A 7,115-nucleotide genomic window follows, 5' to 3' on the forward strand; every position below is an offset into this window, starting at 1 on the left:
CTCTTTCCAAGTTTCTCTCTGTTCTTAAGCCAAATCTCACAATCTTTTTCAACATGATTTACCCTCCCACACCAGTAACAGAAATTTGGGAGGCGTTCAAATTTTAAAAGGGCCCAACCAATGTGTTTACCTTCACTCCTAAGTTTGCAGCAACGAGGCAAAGGTTTTGTGATGTTCATAGCCACCCTAACCTAAAGAAATTCACAACCCTTACCATCATCCTCTGGGTCAGCTATTCTAATAGTGGATCCTATGAAATTACTTACTACTTCTTTGGTTTCCTGAGTTAGGCTTTTCTCTGTTACATTATGCAGTTGCACCCAAAAAGATGTCACCGAAAAATCTAGTGATGGGGCTAATTCCACTGATTCAGTTTTTTGGAAGTGTAGACGACTAAATTTCTAGTTCGAAATAAATCAAACAAGTAAAAATAGTTGTACAAATGTGAATTTGGATTAATGATTGTGGTATAATTCTCTGTGATTACAAAAGAGTTATCCTCTGATTCGATCTCCTTGCAAGACTTATTGATTTGGATTTGTGGTAATGTGATTGTGACTTGAACACAAAATATCCTTCAATTTGGTTGAAGGATGGATTGAAGATTGCTAAAACAGAATTACAATATCTCTGGCTATGAGCTTGTTAGAAATTCTTTGTTCCTCGTGTTCTTCGTGTTCTTCGTGTGTTCTTCGTGTTCTTAGATTTGTGGTGGAAGTTCTTCGGGGCTTTAGACGCTTGAATCCGTAGAGCTTCACTGATTTGTGCTTTGTTGGTGTTTTCGGACACTTTAGGCTTGATTCCCGCAAACTTTTGGATCTAGGCGGATGATTTGGATGATTTCTCTTCGAATGTTCTTCGTATTCGAAGTTGAAGTTCTTGAAGTTCTTAGAGGCTTTAGAGCTTGGTTCCGGCAGAGCTTCTGGACTTCTGAATCTTCTCTGATGCTGCTTGTGCTTCAAATGGCTCTTGGTGTCCTCCTAATGGCTTAGGAAGGCTTCTATTTATAGGAGATAGGAGTTTGGGGGGTAAGCGACACGTGGCGAGTCTGATTGGCGACACGTGGCAGAGCTTGATTGGTCCGCTTATGTCATCGCCTGCACGTGCGAGCGTGATTGTGTCATCGCTACACGTGCGATGATGTGTGATTGGTTTTGCATGACACTGGCAATTTTGTTGCTTTTGAATAGCAATAGTAAAACCTAGCAGTAGCATGTGGCGCTTTGTAATTGGCTGCATTTGTGGACTTGGTAGTGTGATGTGTCAGCTTGTGATAGGTCAGAATTTTCCCGTCTACAAATGCCCCCCGAGACTCGTTCACACACACAGTTTCAGCGTGGGTGTGGGATGAGTTTCGAAAACAGACTTTACTCCTGGCTCTTCAAAATGCAGTAATTGAAGGATGGCGGAGCTTTCAGCAGATGAGATAATTTCTAAGGAGTAGACCCACCCATATGAAAGGCTTGATGAGACCGAAAGAAGGGTCTACCTGTATTTGAATGTCTTGCATGACCGAGCCTTCTCAGCAGAGATTAAGTTGAAGTAACTTCAGAAGAGTGTGTTTGGATTGTTGGCGGCGATCACATGGGTGTAAGATGGGAAGATGCGAGGATGGTGGTTGAGGTACAGCATGCGGAGCTATGGGCTAGCCCGTTCTTTAAGAGCCGCTGGTAAGTTATATCAGAAGAGTATACTTCGGATTACGGCGAGCCATTGGGAAAGTAATTGATGCGCGATGCGTCATCGTTTTACCTGGATTGAAGTAATTTCAGAAGCTTATAGATTCTGAAGTGACAGTTGTGTGGTGAAGAAGACGGGATGAAGCAAAGCGAATGGGTGAAACATACGCCACCATGTTCTGATCCTGTATGTCGGAAAATATTCCCAAAAAAAAAAAAAACAAAAACAAACCAACAAATAAATGCTGGTTAAAATTACGTTAAAAGAAGTCCATTTATTATATAATCTTAAAAATCCGCCAATCTTTATAGTCCTTACATGAATGCATGGTTAGAAAATTATATAGGTCTTTTGGATTCAGCTCTAACCTAGACAATTCAGTTGGAAAATTTGGATATTTAGAACCAAGATCGATCACCTTTCAATAGGCAAATCTACAATAAACACCTGTCATTTGAAGATATACAAAATCCAAGTCAATCTCAATTCAACAACCCAAGTACATATGTGTCTTCACGAGGTTGGTTGTGTTGGGCTTTGTGGAGCCTAGTTATGTTTGATTCGGTTGACGATCCTACTTGACCTGAATAATGTTGCGTGGTTTTTTAATGGGAGATTTTCTGAGGCTTAGTCCATGGAGCGGAGGCTTGGGCCAACAGGCCCAAGCCTTTGGCCCGTTTTGTAGCCCATTGTGAATCTTGTGCGCAGGATATAGAAACCGTTTCTGGTGATTAGGGTTTTGTCTTCTTGTTGTTTTTGATAGAGTGAAAATACTGTAGCTGCACTTTATATTTTTCTCTAATAATAGTGAAATCCCTGCAACTCCATGGACGTAGGCAAATTGTTGAACCACGTAAATATTATCTTGTACGTGTTATTGTTTTTTTTTGCGAGTGTTTTCTCTATTTTTTGTTTCTCACGGGTTGAGAATTTCGGGTTGAATTCCCTATAGGTAGGAGAGGGATTGTTTCGTCTGTAATGAAAATTATTCAATAGCAAATAGCAAGAGTAATGTTTTCTCCTCCCTCTCACATAAATGGTATGTCCCACAACGAAAATCTGAGTAAAATCCAACAACCATTGAATTTGATGTTGAATGTTTGCTATCTTCATTCGTAAAATGCACACATGCAAAGCATTCTTAAGCAATCATGCACTTGTGATCTTATTAAACATGTGTTTATCGATGGTGGACTTAAATGATTTAAAGAGGCAAATGATGAGCTCCACGTTCACATTGCCTTGCAAACCTTATAAGTTTGTGTTGTGCTTTGCTATGCATATAGAGAGGTGTTACATCCACAATATTTTTACAACAAATAATAAGTGGTTAGTTATTATTAGTTCTAATTTGAATTTACCAACTGAAATTACTTTTCTATCCTACCAATAACAACCCGTAACAATCTGCCACATAGAATTTATTATGAAAATGTTGTGGACATATCATTTCTCATGCATATATCATATTCTCTTTGAGCCCTTCTATTTCTTTTTACTGTGGTATCATGACTAGCTCCACCTCACCTTCTGTGCTTCCATTCATTTGTTTTCGCTTCCCTTCCCTTCCTTTTTCATATCAATTATAGTATTTTATACAATTATTTAAGATATGTGTATGAAATAGTAGAAGTAAACTAGTATACTTTTCCAATTTTTAAACAACCTAATCACAATCAAAACAATGCTTTTCACTTAACCCAAAGCAATTTAAACAACCGAACAAACTCCAATAATGATAATTGTATGGCATAAGGCTTCGAGCCCACTGGGCATTGGGCCTTGGCCCAAGCACACTACTAAGACATTCTCAAGCCCAAATCCAATAGTAGGCTCGTTCAGCTGATCGCAAGATAGTTAACCCGTCTGTATTTACCTGGAACAACTCATGACCTCGGCAGCCCGGTATTGTCGTGGGGAGTATTGCTGCTGAGCAACCTTTTGGAAGCAGGAATTAGTTCCAAAGTTATCTCCAAAATTTCCAAAGAAACATATTCCATGTCAGGAATAATCAAATCTGACCCCACCCACACGAGTGAGACTAGAATGTAATCATGAACACTTCACCAACCTTAAGCTATAAATAGGGGAAGTGAGTAAAGAGAAGGGGTTGGTCATTTTGAGTGAGAAGGGAGAGCTAAAGAGAGATAATACTAACCACAGAAAGGAGGTTAGAGGAGAGAGGGAAGTTTCATGTAGGCAAAGGCGTGCAGCTAAGTAATCCGGTTGGGAGCTACTCGTAGTAAGAAAATCATAACCCACCATATAAATAAATTGTGAACCCAACACTAAGCCCAGTCTAGTGAGAAAAACTGGGCATGCACAATAATGGAAGCCTTTGCGTGGAAAAACCTTACGTGGAGGCGTGAATGCACACATGCCACCATGCATAAAGCCACCCAAGTATATGCCAAAACCATCCCTCCTTACACGTACTTTACACGCACAGTCCAAGATCATCATCTATCGGTATTCACCTAAGGATAAGAGTTAAATAACAAGAAACATTCTTCTCACAAGCGAAAGACTAAAAATAACACTCAATATTGCCTCTAATTTTCATACATACACGAGGTGGAACTTTATATTGGACTAGATTACTAGAACAACCCTTCAAGCATGAGTAATGACGGCCTACATTTTCAAAACCAAACATTTAATATAAATAAAACTTGACCAAATACTTAAAAAATAACTAACAATTACCTATATTAATAAGACTTGGGAAATGGAAAATACACTTTCGAAACAAATAGACACATCTAATGCCAAATAATTCAAATTTCTTTGATTACCAAATGCATTCTGCAAGCTCAAACAGTCTAAGGTAAAAATGACCTTAACCCCCTTTAGAAATCTCCAAATTACACTATTTGATGCGTTGTAAACTAACCCTTTTTTTTTTTGCTAGGTAAGTGAGGGGGATACCCCTGAGTAAAAAGTTACAAAGGAATCCGAGTGCCACTTGGCTACAAGGCCATTGGCTGATGCGTTGTAAACTAGAGATTTAGAGCTTTCTAATGATATATGAATTGCAGCTACTTCTTCTGGGATGAGTGCAGGATTGACTTTTTTAAGTGAATTAAAAATTGCTAATTCCAACTTCTGTGAACTTAAGTAAATGTCCCACACTTTTCTTGTGTCGACATGAAAATTGATTAGATGAAGTTACCAAACCTTTTTGTCAAAACCGAGAGACATATATATTTGCTAAGTTAAATCTACTTTTTGAAACACAGGTAATTGATTAGACGAAGATACCCAGTCTTGTTGACAAAACTGTGAGACATATTTTGCAAGTTTGAAAGCTACTTTCTGTAATACACTAATCTTTTAAATTGATTTTTTTATTTATTTTTATTTTTATATCATATAGAGCTAAAACGACATGCCGCAAATGCAAGTTTGAAAACCAATCTCTTGAAGGAAAAAAAAAGGGTAAGACTTATTAATCATCTCTTATAGACACTGCAAAATGAGAGTTTGGTGTATTAAGTACGACCTTTTATTTATTTATTTTTATATATATATATATATAACCATCCTAGGTTTAATTTAATCACAAAATAAATTCAAGTTTATAATATTATAACCTTCAGCTATCACTGTCCAAATGATATATATGAACCCTATGTAGGGAATATAAACAAAATTCTCAGATTTTTGAGATGCAAAAAAGGAAAAAATATGCGCTAAAGAAAAACAATTACACAAAACAATATTTACGTGATTCGGCAATTTGCCTACAACCACGAAGTTGCGATGATTTCACCATTCACAAGGATAAACACAAGATGCGGCAATATAGTGTTTCTCTCCCAAAACAAAACACCAAACCCTAATTTCAAACAATGATATTTCCATCTAGCACTGAGAATTCACAATAGGGTAAAAATAGGCCAAAATATTTCCAACTAAGCCTCAGAAAATCTCTCATATATTAAAAACCGTAGCACTTTTATATTGAATCATGTCATAATCCTGATTAAATATTACTAGACTCCACATAGCCCAATAACACAGATTATTGTTTTTCTTGAGTTCAATACCTACTATCCATAGCCACACTTATTCTATTCAGCCACAGATGATAGGATCCCTAGCACTAGCGGCCCCACACGCAAGTTAGGCTGGTCACAGGACTCACCCTGACTTGTAAAAAAACGTATATATATATATATATATATATACTTGCCAAAAAAATATAATATGCTAAACTAACCTATTATAAGCACCCTAATAAAAATGATGAACATCTTGACTTGAGAATTACAAAATTTTGGGTTCAACAAAAATAAGAGCAATGCAACATTCACAACATTTTCATAATAATTTCACAACAAATCTAATGTGGTAAGCTTTTACAAATTCTAAGTCGGGCCCCAACTGATATTATTTTTTTACCCACCAATAAAAACTTTTTTGCATAAGATTTATTGTAAAAATGTTGTGGATGTAGCATTACTCTAAAATTAATTCTGCCCTCCAAACATAATATTTAATCCTTTTTATAAACTTTTTTTTTTTTTGGCGATTTGGACCGGGTCAGATCTTCGGGTCGGTCCGGGCCAAACGGGTCAGACCGGGATAGTGGAGGATGATGTCATTGATGACGTCATGCTCTGAGGCTGGTGCGTGCAAGCGCGTGAGAAACCAACCGGCGCGTAAAAGCGCGTAAAGAAGGTTGGAGGCGCGTGGCGGCGCGTGTTGCTGAAGCAGCCACTACTGGCGGCTCGTGAAGGCGTTTTTGGGCCTGAAATTTCGGGATTCGGCCGATCTAAAGCAGTAGAATATCATGGTTTTGTCATTTTTCTGAAATTATGAACCTATTTGCACAGGTTTGAGAAACTGAACCGTAGCCCATTGCGAGCTTATGGCGGCACGTGGTGACGCCGTTGTTCATGATCTTTCTGGGTTTTGTAGATCGAGGGCCGATGAATCTAATGGTGACACCAGTTTTGTAAAAAATTTCTCAGATTTGGGCAGATTTGAATGAGAAACCCGCAGGACGTTTGGAGTTTTTTTTGGCCACGCGTGGCGGTCCATCGCGACTCTACTGTGAACGTCTTTTCTGGGTTTTGTTGCTCGAAGTCCTTAGAAGATTTCGGTGGGTTGATTTTTTGTGAAATCTTGTCAGAAGTTTTTAGAAATTTGGACAGCAACTGGTTGGTATTGTTAGACTTGCTGTTATTGTAGTCTCTTTTGGCGGTGGCCCTTCTGACATTGTTTGACAATGGTGAATGTGCAATTCTTTCTGCTTTCAAGGTTGGCTGCACAAGTAGCTTTGATCAATGTCTGGGTTAGGACTTCATATCCCAAGTCTAGTGCAGTGCTTTTTTTCTAGATGGCATGCGTACATTTGCAGGCCTATAGGCACTTTTTTTTTTTTTTTCTTAGAGGTCTAGTGTAGCATTTTCCTTTTGACACTACAGTCA

This window comes from Quercus suber, unplaced genomic scaffold (assembly GCF_002906115.3).
Source record: "Quercus suber isolate HL8 unplaced genomic scaffold, Cork oak 2.0 scaffold_838, whole genome shotgun sequence".
In the NCBI taxonomy this organism is placed as follows: domain Eukaryota; kingdom Viridiplantae; phylum Streptophyta; class Magnoliopsida; order Fagales; family Fagaceae; genus Quercus; species Quercus suber.